Source organism: Pistacia vera, unplaced genomic scaffold (genome assembly GCF_008641045.1).
Source record: "Pistacia vera cultivar Batoury unplaced genomic scaffold, PisVer_v2 Contig761, whole genome shotgun sequence".
Classification (NCBI taxonomy): domain Eukaryota; kingdom Viridiplantae; phylum Streptophyta; class Magnoliopsida; order Sapindales; family Anacardiaceae; genus Pistacia; species Pistacia vera.
This window is the reverse complement of record NW_022196625.1, coordinates 340382-354959: the sequence shown is the minus strand read 5'-3', so window position 1 is coordinate 354959 and position 14578 is coordinate 340382. Positions and strand designations below refer to the sequence as shown.

General features: G+C 37.1%; 1 pseudogene; it reads left to right on the top strand.

Moving 5' to 3' along the window:
- LOC116116117 overlaps positions 1-14578 on the top strand; it is a 38993-nt pseudogene that overhangs the window by 12618 nt on the left and 11797 nt on the right.

The following is a 14578-nucleotide window of genomic DNA, read 5'->3' as shown; positions in this document are numbered from 1 at the left end:
TAGTAATTTAGTACATTACCTAATGAAATAATTAGAAATTTATTTAATTATAACATTATATTATAGATTTATAGTATAATTATTTAATTAATTATAACATTACATTATAAACAAATGATTACTTAATTAATTATAACATTCTATTATAAACATTAATACAATACTTAATTAAATGATTAAAAATTTAATTAATTATAATATTACATTAAAGATTGATAGTATGATTACTTAATTCATTATAACATTACATTATAATATGATCACATAATTAATTATAACATTACATAATTAAATGATTATTTAATTAATTATGAAATTATATTATAAATATTAGTAATTTACTACATTAGCACAATACTTAATTAAATGATTAGAAATTTAATTAATTATAACATTACATTATAAATTTATAGTATGATTGCTTAATTAAATTATTTAATTAATTATAACATTATATTATAAACATTAGTACAATACTTAATTAAATGATTAGAAATTTAATTAATTAAAACATTATATTATAATTAAATTATTATTTAATTAATAATAACATTACATTATATTATAATCACTTAATTAATTATAACATTATATAGTAAAATGATTACTTAATTAATTATAAATTTATAACATTAGTAATTTGCTACATTAGTACACTACTTAATTAAATGATTAAAAATTTAGTTAATTATAGCATTACATTATAGTATGATTACTTAATTAATTATAATATTCTATTATAAACATTAGTACTTAATTAAATTATTAGAAATTTAATTAATTATAACATTAAATTATAGATTTATAGTATGATTGTTTAATTAATTTAATTAATTGTTTGTGTTTTGGTTTTGATTGAGGAATTTTATATGAATTGTGATGAATTGATTGAATTCAAGTGTTGCCTAGAGATTGAAGGATTTATGAGTCACATTAGACACAAATGAATGAGTAGTCAAAATTTGTTAGGGGTGTATTTGTAAACTTTTAAGGTATTTTTGTCATTTTTAAACTAATAGGGGGTAATTGATTTTTTATAGGCTACCCGGGAAAGGAACCAGAACCTACATTTTAGGTTCCGGTTCCTTGAATTTAAGAACCTGCATTGTGAGGTTCCGATTCCGATTCCTTTTTTGGGAACCTGCACTGTGAGGTCCCAGTTCCGATTCCTCCAAAAAATGCAGGGTACCCGGAACCGCTCACCCTTACTCCCAACGCTATCTGCAAAGCTCGTGGAGAAGAACTATGGATATTGGCGCTCTCAAATTCTTCCTTCTTTGGTAGCTCACGAACTTGATGGTTTCATTACTAGTGAGAATTCATGCCCTACTATGTTTCATTTTAAGAAATCAATAGAGTCAAAAGATTTGGTTAAGAAACAAAACCCTAAGTATTCTATTTGGAAGAGGACATATAAGTTCTTAGTGAGTTGGCTATTCTCGACTATATCTGGGTCCATGTTTAGGCATGTTGCAAAATGCACCAGCTCGTATGAGATTTGGAATACGTTAGAACTTCAATTCTAGTTTTTTTCTAAGGCTAGAACACTGCACTTGAGAAACTTATTGCAGACTACGAAGAAAGAGTCTTTGAGTATCAATGAGTATGTCCTAATAATGAAGGAGTTAGGAGATGAGTTGGCTACAAGTGGAGTTAAAATTGGAGACAAAGAATTAATGTTGTAGTTGTACATATTAGACAGTCTAGGTCCTGAATATGATGCTGTGGTGGCAAACCTGACTTTTAATAGTAGCAATGCTACTCTCCAGGAAGCTCAATTCATGCTACACAAGCCTGAAATTGAGCTCATTTCATTCCTTCAAGTTTTCATCAGTTTAACAATAATATATATGATAAGAGGTAAAGGAAGGGGTAGAGGCTATTTCAAGCCAAAACTAGTTTGTCAAGTATATGGTAAAATAGGCCATTCTACTCTACAATGCTACCATCAATTCGATCAAGAATTCTAGGGATTTAATCCTTCAGTTTACAACCAACAAATACAAGCCACATCATTTAATCCTTAAATGCCTTCTCAAGCCAATTTTGCAGGAGTCCCTAATGAACGTGCACAAGCATTGTTTACTGGTCATTATACACCTAATTGTAGCTCACTTCTTGGCTTTCATGCTTACTCTAGCAAGCCTTTACCAAAATTAAATCAGCACATGCAAATAACACTATCATAACTAATGTCAACACCTCTAAGACCGAAATTGGGACATTGATGAACTCAGGAGTTGCCTATCAAGCTATGGCCACTTCACAAATAGTGAATGATCAATCCTAGTACATGGATTCTAGGGCGTCTAACCACATGACAGCAAATGCTACCAATCTGGTTCTGAAGACAAATTTTCTGAGGAACTCTAAAGTACAAGGTGATGTTATTCCTATAACTCACATAGGTATGTTACTTGTTCCCTCTTTTGATTCACATAGGATTCTACAACTTAAGAATATTCTACGTGTTCCAAAAATTGCAAAAAAACTTGTTAAACATTTCTCAAATTACCATGGATAATAATGTCATAGTTGAATTTCATCATGATCATTACTTGGTAAAGGATAAAAGCAGCAAAGCTACTTGTTGAAAGGAAAAATAAAAGGTGGTCTTTATCAGTTGGAACTATCAAGCAATGTTACTCCTTCTCATGCATCATTCATCACATCTTATCCATGTTATGCAACTCATGAAGCTAATGTCTCTACTTTAGCTAGTATTGAAGAATTTTCGAGCTCTGGTTCTCATAAAGATGTTGTTTGTAAAACAATAATGTTCACTCATATTTTTTTTTCTTATGGCTTGCAGGACTAGGACACCCTAATGTTAAAGCTCTACAGTTGGTTTGAATAGGTTGCATGTAAAACATTTTATTAGTAGCAATAAAGATTCATTTTGTGAAGCTTGTCAGTCTGGGAAATTGAAGCAGTGTAGTTTTCATGTATCCTCTTCTAGAGCAAAATCTCCACTAGAGACAGTACATTCAAACCTTGTCACACCCAACCTTCTGCCGGCTTGCCCGGTGGGCCTAGGCCCAGACCCGAGTGTGAATTCTACTCAGTTATTGTTTCCCCTTCTCCTCTCCCCACCCCCCCCCCCCCCTCTTAAGGGATTTCTTCGCCTCCCCATGGCTTGAACCTATCCAAGGGCTATAGGCAAATGGGAAGCAACATGAGTACATCAAGCTAGCTAGCTGATGGTAATCATGGTGCTTCGGTACTCACGGTGCTTCCATTTGCTATAGCCCCTTGGGTTGGCCTGATGGTACTCATGGTGCTTCCCATTTGCCGTGCCTTTTAAATGTCATGCCAGCCTTCTGCCGGCTTGCCCGGCAGGCCTAGGCTCAGACCCGAGTGGAATTCTACTCAGTATTGTCTGCCCTCCCCCCTCCCCCCCCCCCCCCCCCCCCCCCCCTTTAAGGGATTTCTTCGCCTCTCCCATGGCTTGAACCCATGCCCAAGGGGCTATAGGCAAATGGGCAGCACCATGAGTTTCTCAAGTGGAGAAACAATTGTATACAAGTCTAAAGTGTTTGCAAACTGACTGGGTGTTGAATTTAGATCCTTTTTTGGATACCTACAGGAGAATGGAATAATGTTTAGACATTCTTGTCCCTGCTTGCACCAACAAAATGGGAGAGTGAAAAGAAAGCATAGGGCAGTCACAGAATATGAGTCGTCTCACTTAGCCCATGCTGCTATGCCCCTGAGTATTTGGTGGTCAGCTTTTACCACAGCTACATACCTATTGAATAGGTTACCTTCTACACCTCTTGATTTTAAATCACCCTATTACACTTTATTTCTTAAAGAGCCTAAGTATGCGGACCTTTGGGTGTTTGGATGTAGTTGCTATCCATATTTTAGGCCATATCAAAAACATAAACTTTCTTATCATACAAAAAGGTGTACTTTTCTTGGATATAGTCATTCTCATAAAGGCTATTTGTGCTTAGCATCTTCTAGTAGTGTATGTTGCCCAACAAGTGAAATTTTACAAGACAAACTTTCCATTTAAGTCTGAATTTCAGTCCCAAGCTTCTAGAGATTCAACAACTCATGGTGACAACTTAGTTCATGGTTTTGCTAAGTCCTGGTGTGTTCTTGATCTTGTGTTAACCTCAAGAGTTGTTGCTGGTCTAGGTTCTACTGACTTCATCTCAAGTAATACACATTTTCTCTCACCAGTTGTAGTAGCACACAATTTCAGTCCAACTAGTCTAGCTTCACAAACTCACACTCTGAATTCCTTATTAAGTGTCATTCTTGTTCTTTCCACAGCTACAGTAGCACAAAATTCTCCTTCAAATAATACAAACTCACAAACTGGTCCTCTGAATTCCAATAGTTTTGATCCTAGTTCTTCTACTACACATGTGACCTTTGATTTGGAAAATGAGCATCCTTTAGCTTCCACTATTCCTAGTCCTCATTTGGAAGGAGTACTTCCTTGTCCGTCCACACAAGTCACCAATATTCACCCTTTGGTTGCTAGATCTAAAGCTGGTTTTTCTACAAAAAACCAGAGCTGATCTTGCCTTCACATATCAAGTATTGTTATCTAAAAATACTATTCTCAGAGAACCACAAACTGTCACTGAAGCCTTACATATACCTGAATGGAAACAGGCTATGGAGAATGATATCAAGCCCTCTTGAAAAACAAAACTTTGGAGTTAGTACCCTATGAAGAAGGAATGCATGTAGTGTGCAATAAGTGAGTGTTTAAAACTAAACTAAACTCAGATGGTACTCTTCAAAAGTACAAAGCCAGGCTGGTAGCCAAAGGTTTTCAACAAACACCTGAGCTGGACTATTTTGACACTTTCTCTCCAGTTGTAAAGGCAGCAATAATTCGAATTATGATGTCTTTGGTAGTACACCAAAACTGGTCCATTCAACAGCTTGATGTAAATAATGCCTTTTTGAATGAGGAGCTATCAGAAAAAGTATTCATGTTGCCTCCTGAAGGGTTAAAACTTGTGTGTAGATTACATAAGGCCCTTTATGGTCTTAAGCAAGCTCCAAGAGCTTGGTTTGATAAACTGAAAAATGCATTATTGGATTGGGCTTTCGTCAATTCTACTTCAAATATTAGCTTGTTCTTTTATAAGAAATACTCACTAGTAATGTATCTCCTAGTCTATGTGGATGACATCCTAGTGATAGGAAATGACAGCCAACTTGACACGACCTGTCCTGAATTTCCTCATCCCTTAGGATCCGGGCCCTCCCACAAGACTCAGATACGTGAGACGTTCCATGTAGAAAAACCGTGAAACCTGTTAAAAGACTTACCTTTTCAAAATAACATCATAGTATTTCCATTTCCAACATCTCAAAAAAAAAAAAAAAAAAAAAAAACCATCTTTTGTTTTACAAAGAAAAGATTTAGGGAAAACTTGTGGTATCTGGTTTTTCCACTTATACTACACATTTCAAAACATAAACAAAAGGAAGTACATGATGGGAAACATGAGTTTTTTTTTTTTTTGTTAAACGGAAGTCCAAAATACAATACGACATAGATATAAAACCCACATAAGAAGATGTCAACGTGTGGCACAACCCTGAGCAGAGACTCACTGCTCGGCATGATCTCCGAGAGGTCTTGGTGAGGGGGGAAAACATTTAAAAAGGGGTGAGTTGAAATACTCAGTGAGTGGGAGAAAGGGGTTGGTTTATAAAAGTTCTATAAAAAAATAATAATGATAATGATAACACACAACAATTCTTAAGCAAATCCTAACGACAATATAATTCTATGAATATGCAAAGAAAGCAACCACCCCATTCACGTATGCAATATGTGATTTATTTCTAACCATCTTGCACTCAGTGAACTATACTTTGACTTACTTCCTTTAATTGTATCGGATTCTGAATAAAACCTAAACATTTGGTATTAAAAACTCTCACCACAACTAGTACCCTGAGGAAAATCCGTCATACCTGGTGGGCGTCTCACACGCAGGCAGAGTGAGGGACGTGCCTGTCATACCCGACAAGATCTATCATCGCATGGGCAAAGCCTCTGAAACTGTCATTCCTAGTGGACCACTCAATGCCTAGGCAGAGCACTAATAACTATCATATGCATGCACAGAGCCAAAATCTAAAACTGTCATGCCTGGTGGAATCCTACATCGCTCAGGCAGAAAGAAAAATGTATTGCTGGGGGATGGGTACTTCGTAGGGTGGTTTTAGCATCACAAGTATCTCATGCATAATCTCAAGTAACATATAAGTCAAGAACATATTACATATGTGCTTATAAACCATGCATATATGACATAATATTAAAAAATCACATATAGGGATGAAATTGCAATCTTTTAAACATGTTTCAGAACTGACATTTTAACCCATACTCAAATTTACCACAACATCATATCACCATGCATTAATCCGACACCACCCGTGGACAATCATTCCTTTTTAATCTGGTCAATAACCAATATTAAGACATTTTTACAATAACACATCAAAAACATCAAAGATGAAGAAGTGATTTTAAATAAGTAACCCAAGGAAAGGTATAAAGAAATTCATGAAGACCAAGTCCAACAAATTGAACAAGTAAGACAACTCAACACTCACTACGGATTTGGCCCACTTCTAACAATTTAATGCAGACTCCATTCATTATTCAATGACCCATCCATTCCAAACCCAAGCAGCAGTCCACTAAGACAAAAAAAAAAAAAAAACAAAACCCAACCTTTTCTCTACAAGTCTTTTTCCAACTCAAAATTTACATGTTGTCAAAAAGCTTTATTATCATGAGAGTTATATAAATGCATTTGCATGACACATAACATAAAAATTCATTCCCTCTTAATAGATCTAATAAAATATTTACACAAAAACTTGTCCAGCCGCGACATGCAAAGGTAAGTTAAACAAGTTTTTCACTCCCATAACATAACTTCCAGAATTCAACCGAAACCATTCAGCAGTATAAGCCAGCAACCTCATATAACAGCAAAATTTTTAGCAAACAACACATCCTAACACACCAGTCGAACCCATATAAAGCAATATGTCATAAAACACAAGCTTAGTAGAAATTTTACTCATAAAAAGTAATCAAACCTACATGCAAAGGTATAAGTTTCAGCTTTTTAGTCCGTACCTACACCCAAAAGCTCAAGATCAAACACTCACTCTTAAAGCAAAGAAGAAATAATTAAAGAAATTGCTTCCTAACCCCATGCATGCATTACCGAACCCAGATTTGGAGTTATTTGCTTCAAATTCTCTCTCCTCCCCATTTTTGTTGTACTTCACTCTCACTTTACCTCTCGGCCTCCACTCTCACTGTACCTCTCGGCCAGCACTTCTTACTTACTCTCCTTTCTCTTTCTTTTCTCTTCTTTGCCTCTCTTTTCTTCCTTTCTTTCCTTTCTTCTCTTCTCCTCTTGTTTTTTTTTTTTTCTTCTCCACTCTCGTTTTCTTCTTCTTCATTTGGGCGAACAGCCTAGTTTTTTCTTTTTTTTTTAATATCTAAAACAATTTTTTTCTGAAATTATAAATCTCCCCTCAATTTCTCTTAATTCCATTCTAACCCCGCCACATAAGCTTCTCCTTACAAAAGTGTCTAGATTTTTCCCTCTTGATACATGCAAACCCATAAGAAATTATTTCTTTTGTTTTCGACCCTTAACGTAAACTTTAAAAACAGACAAAAATAACCTTCCTTACAACAATACCATGAAATCAAATAGAGAGAGAAGTAAATAAATAAATAAAATTCATCATATAACTAAATTAGAAATGGAGTTTTACAACTTCCCCCCTTTCAAAGAATTTCGTCCTAGAAATTTCACTAACCGTATTGAAAAAGGTACGGGTATTTAGTCTGCATGACATCTTCAGGCTCCCATGTTGCCTCCCATATGACTTTTACCCAAGGAACGGTCCTAGAATGGAGCACTTGCTCTTTATAATCCACAATTTGAACTGGCCTTTCCTCATAAGTTAGGTGCTCATCCAATTGGATCGGTTGTTGTTGGAGAACGTGGGAGGGATCCGCTACATACTTACCAACACATTAGAGTTCTACATTTTCGACCATATAAAGCTTCATATGGTGGCATCCCAATACTAGAGTGATAAATGTTATTATAGGTGAATTCCATCAAGGAATACACATCCCAACTACCTTTGAATTCCATTATACAAGACCGTAACATATCTTCTAAAGTTTGAATTGTCCTCTTTGACTACCCCTCAGTCTGAGGGTGGAATGTCGTGCTAAAATTTGGTTTCGTACCTAAAGCCTTCTACAAACTTGGCCAAAATCTACATGTGAAGCTGGGATCGCGATCCGATACTATAGAAACAGGGGCACCATGAAGTCTTACAATCTCTGCGAGATAGATGCTCGTCAACCTATTAAGTGAATAGGTGGTGTTAATCGGTAAGAAATGAGCGGACTTTGTCAACCGATCAACAATCACCCATATACCATCATGCTTATACGTAGTATGAGGGAGGCTTATCACGAAGTCCATGGTAATGCGGTCCTATTTCCATTGTGGAATAGGAAGTGGTTGGGGCAATCCTACTGGCCTCTGATGTTCAGCCTTAACTTGTTGACAAACTAAGCATCTATGAACAAACTCTACTACTTCCCTTTTCATACCTGGCCACTAATAATATTCCTTTAGAGTACGGTACAACTTCGTACTACCTGGATGCATAGCATAGGCTGAGGAATGAGCCTCCTCTAAAATCTCCCTTTTTAACTCTTCTACATCAGGCACACAAAGTCTATTCCCCATCATTAACATACCATCGCCCCTGATCCAGAAATCTGTTCATAACCCCTCACTTACTTGTCCCAATAACTTCATTATATTAGGGTCCATATATAAACTGAAACTCCCTAATTTGATCCACCAAAATAGGCCTAACTTGAAAATGCGCTAAAAGTACCCCTGACTCATTCATTCTCAACTCAACTCCTAAGGTCCTCAACTCTGTAAACAAGGGATAACGCACCTTCATATGCGCCATGACGCTTGGGGTTTTTCTACTTAGGGCATCCGCCACTATGTTGGCCTTACCAGGATGATAATCAATCATACAGTCATAATCCTTGATAAGCTCAATCCACCTTCTCTGCCTCAGATTCAATTCCTTTTGAGTAAACAAATATTTCAAACTCTGATGGTCCATAAAAATCTGGCAAGTTACCCCATAAAGATAATGTCTCCAAATTTTCAAAGCAAAGACTACCACTGCAAGTTCCAAGTCATGGGTTGGGTAATTCATCTCGTGTTTCTTGAGTTTTTGGAGGCATAGGGTATTACTCTCTCATGTTGCATCAACACACAACCTAAACCCTATCTGGATGCATCACTAAACACCACAAATCCATCATTACCGGAAGGCAAGGCAAGGCAAGTACATGGGTTGAGGTTAGCCTTACTTTCAATTCCTGTAAACTCTGCTCACAATCGTCATCCCACTCAAACTTTACCTCCTTCCGAGTCAATCTGGTCAAAGGGGCTGCTATTTTGGAAAATCCTTCCATAAATCTTCAATAGTATCTAGCTAACCCGAGAAAACTCTTCACTTCTGTTACATTGATAGGTCTTTTCCAATTCAAACTTCTACCTTTTTGGGATCCACATAAATACCATCTATCGAGATCACATGACCCAAGAATATAATCTGATTGAGCCAAAACTGATACTTGCTAAACTTCGCATAGAGTCTATTTTCCCTAAAAGTTTGTAAGACCATCCTGAGGTGCTCCTCATGTTCCTCCTCATTTCTCGAATACACTAAAATGTCATCAATAAACATAACCACAAACCAATCTAGGTATGGACGAAACACCCTATTCATCATATCCATAAAAGTTGTAGGAGCATTGGTTAAACCAAAAGGCATCACTAAAAACTCATAATATCCATAACGGGTCCTGAATGCTGTTTTCGGTATATCAGTCTCCCTAATCTTTAGTTGATGGTAACCGGACCTCAGATCTATTTTGGAGAAGACCTTGGCACCCTACAATTGATCAAACAAGTCATCAATCCACGGCAAAGGATGGTTGTTACGCATTGTTACCTTATTTAACTGTCGGTAATCTATACATAATCTGAAAGTACCATATTTCTTTTTAACAAATAAAACTGGTGGTCCCCATGGTGACACATTAGGTCTAATGAAACCCTTATCCACTAATTCTTGTAGTTGTACCTTTAATTCTTGCAATTCCCAAGGTGCCATTCTATAAGGGGCCATGGATATGGGGGCTGAACTAGGAACCAAATCTATAGTGAACTCAATTTCTCTATCAGGTGGCAAACCAGGAAGGTCTTCAGGAAAAGCGTTTGGGAATTCCCTCACTACCAAAATATCCTCTAACCTCAGTTAACTGATTCTAGTGTCTACCACATGAGCTAGATAAGCGAGGCATTGTTTCCTGAGTAGTTGCTTAGTAGTCGTTGCTGAAATAATACAAGAAAGAAGGATACGACGCTTCTCACAAAAAACAAACTTTGGTTTCCCTCGTTTCTTAAAGGTCACCTCTTTACGGAAACAATCCACTGTGGCACGATGCAAGGCTAGCCAATCCATTCCCAAAATCACATCAAAATCGTGCATGTCGAGAGGAATCAAATCTACTTGCAACTCATGCTCACCAATCCTCACCACACTACGTCTATACACATACTCAACCACTAAAGAATCTCCAATAGGGGTGGCTACTACTAACTTACACTCTAAGGGTTCTAACTTTCTATTGGCATGCACAACAAAATGATAAGAAACAAATGAATGTGTAGAACCTGGATCAATTAAAATATGGGCCTTATAATAAAAAACGGTCAACATACCCAAAACTACGTCTGGGGTAGCTTAGGCAACCTGCTCGGTGAGAGCAAAAATACGAGCTTGAGTCTGAGGTCGCCCTGTTCCTTTCTGTCTGGCACTATTACTATTGTTAGAGTAGATGCCCTAGAGCCAATCAATTATTATAGAATTGACTCTTTGTAATAATGTTCATTAATCAATTATAAAAGGCATTTTATCCTATATCGCGTAAATCATGATTATTGCAATATGTATTGATATATGTCCTTAGAATGGTAGAACTGTGACGAGGGTATCAAGTGTTTCAAATCTTGATAGTGAGAACCCTATGAGCACATATGGTGGCCATTCTAGAAACGTCTGTAGCCCCAGTATTATTCTGAAGTAAGGGCACAGATAATACGGTAAGGCTATCATAGTGTTGAACGACCCTGTCGAAAGGCAGTGACTGATCTCACTTGTCAAGGTTGTTTGGTGACAACCTGGTGCAACACAGGGGTGCTTGTTGTAGGCAGATATACCGCAGCAAGTTCACTGGACTGACCCACCGAGGATTCCATATGGTGGTAACCCCAGTGTCTATGGAACAAATCCTTTAACGAATGGTGGTGCATGTGATCCTTAGACTTGATTCTATCGAAGCGCCTGTGCACCGATTGGTACAGTTTGACACTAGCCTAACGCAGTGTCTATTCAGAGCTGTCATACGGTGGTGATTGGCTGTATTAAAGAGTGTAAGCATATGGTGGATTGACAGATGATTCATCACTCCCGGGTACGGGAGAAGTTTCTCATGACGCAATTCAGTATATGGCAATGACACTAAAACTGTGGTCACAGTGGGATTGAGTTGTTCTCTATCCAGATTATAATAAGGTCATTGGTCCAAAACTGAATATATATTATCGAGAGTAACCGAAGGTTGACACTATTTATGCCTTCGTCTCGTCGAGATAACGTATGATAAAATGATCGAATTGTACGGTAACCTATCGTTGACAAGTAGCTACTTTACTGAATTCGAATCTATCGGGTGGCCATGATGCCTTGCTAGGGGCCAATCTTGGTCTATGTATAAGTGAGATGATTAATTGTGTTAATCGCAATATTTACACTACCGGTATGATGAGGACCTATGGGTCACACACATAGAAGATAATTTAAGAGCCAAGAAGAAAGGGCGTTTTCATCTTTTTAGGTGAAAGGGTATTTTGGTAATTTCACAGTGCAATTAAATTTGTTGAGGTCGTAGCCTTTTTTAATTTGTTAGAAAAATTAAATAAGTGAAATTCTGTTTAAATATTTGTTCGCATAATTTATTAAATATCATTATGTTAAATGTAATATATTTATATATATATATTATATATATATATATATATATATATATATATATTAATTGATTTTTAATTGAAATAATGATGAAATAAATAAAATATCTAATTTGGGAGTGTTTGGCAACATGGGGTGTTTGGGTTGGAGCCCAAGCCCATTCCATGTGAGAATAGGGCAACTTAGTTTGCCTATAAAAGAAAATGTGTGTGTGAAATTAAACAAGGGTTTTTTAGTTTATTTTTCAATTAAAACAAACACACACAGCAGCCCCATTTTTACTCTCACTCTCACGCCACTTTCACCTTTTGATTGAAAAATCAAATACTCCTTTTCTTCTTGATTTCTTAAGGCCAAGGAGGATCTAGCAAATCACTCCTTGGTTCTTGGTGGTTGTCTTCGTGTGGACTTCTTGGTTCGATCCTCTACTTGGATCAGTAGCAAACACGTTCAGAGACAATATTGGTGGAGCCTCCAACATGGGTATGGTTTCTCAAACCTTGAACTAATTTTCTGCAGATTTGTTTATTTTATATAAACTGTGATTTTTGTACCCGGATCTTGGTTCTAAGGAACGATCCATAGAGTTTATGATTTTGTTTTCCGCTGCGTAACTAGGTCGTTTCCTAACAACTACCTGCAATACTACCTTGGGCCCCCTGAACCTGAGATCTCTGTTGTCCCTGAAACTGGCCCCCATTTCCTTTGAAATTCTATTGAACCGAGGCATTATCACCTTGAGCCAAAATGGGACAATTCCTCTTGATATGGTCAAACTGCCCATAATGATAACAACTTGAGGCTTCTTTCTGACACTGCCTTGAGTGAAACCTACCACAACTGTTACAGGGTGATCGTTGACTCCCACTTGCACCACCATTCTAATATCTATTGTCTTGAGACCTCATATTCCAATTACTACTTCTACTAAATGTTGACTCTGAGCCTGTCTTTGAATCTGTCCTGAACTGCTCGAGGTCCCGAAAAAACTACCCTTTCTTTTCTGATTTCTATTACTAGGGCAGCCAACTGTCCACTCACGATTACTACGTTTCGATCTTTGTGGCTCTCTCTTATCAAACTCTCCCAAAGTACTCTCAAATCTCATAGCTACTGTCAATTTCCCAAACTCTGATCAGCAGTGTGAGGCCATTATTGTTCTAATCCTACCCTTGAGGCCCTCCTCAAATCTCCTACATTTTGCTCTCTCATCTCCAACTATAAACGGGGCAAAACAGGATAACTCAATAAACTTAATCAAATATTCCTCCGCTGACATTTTTCCTTGTGTTAGTTTGATAAACTCACTTTGCTTAGCATCCTGATACACCATAGGAAAATAATGATCAAACAACTCCTAACAGAAATTGGCCCAAGTAATTGTTGTCGGATCCCCATATCTAGGTTGCATTGATCTCCACCAATGACGAGCCCTACCTTTTAGTATAAAGGTAGCAAACAATAGTTTTTGGTCATCCGTATACTCCATCATCCCAAACACTTGCTCTAATTGATCCATCAAGGGGTCGACATCTGTGGGATCTCTCGTCCCCTCAAAGTCTATTGCCCCTAATTTCCTTGCTCTCTCTATAGTTTTTCCTTCTCCCTAACGCCTAGGCGTCCTATCCTACACTACTCTAGTCATTAGCTGAGCTAGCCTATCCATAGTCTACTCCATGTTATCCTTATCACCTTGGAGCCCTGCATTTTGTTCACTCATTAGTCCTTCCCCAGCATTTTGATCATCGGCATCTGATTCTTCCTAGGATCCCTGAGGTCCTGACCTGTGGGTACTTGACTCTTCTATTCCCTATTCCCCAGGCTTACTCACCCTCCTGAGCACTCTAGGAACAAATAATTCTCTCACATATTTTGTGCGAGGCTGGCCATGTTGACTCATACTAATTTCTACAAACATAAACAAATTGTTTTCTTTAAAAAAAAAAAAAAAAAAAACACTCATGGATGGAAATAAACTTCATCAAGGGACAAATTGGCATCCATAAACTAAAAAAAAAAAAAAAGGCCCTTAAATCGAAAACCATGCTCTGATACCAAGTTACACAACCGTCCCGAATTTCCTCATCCATAGGATCCGGGCACTCCCACAAGACTCGGATACCCAGACGTACCATGTAGAAAAACTGTGAAACCTGTTAAAAGACTTACTTTTTCGAATAACATCATATATTTCCATTTCCAACATCTCAAAAAAACATACACCATCTTTTGTTTTACAAAGAAAAGATTTAGGGAAAACTTGTGGTATCTGTTTTTCACTTATACTACTCATTTCAAAACATAAACAAAAGGAAATACATGATGGGAAACATGAGGTTTTTTTTTTTTTTTTTTTTTTTAACGGAAGTCCAAAATACATAGGCATAAGACATAAACCCACATAAGAAGA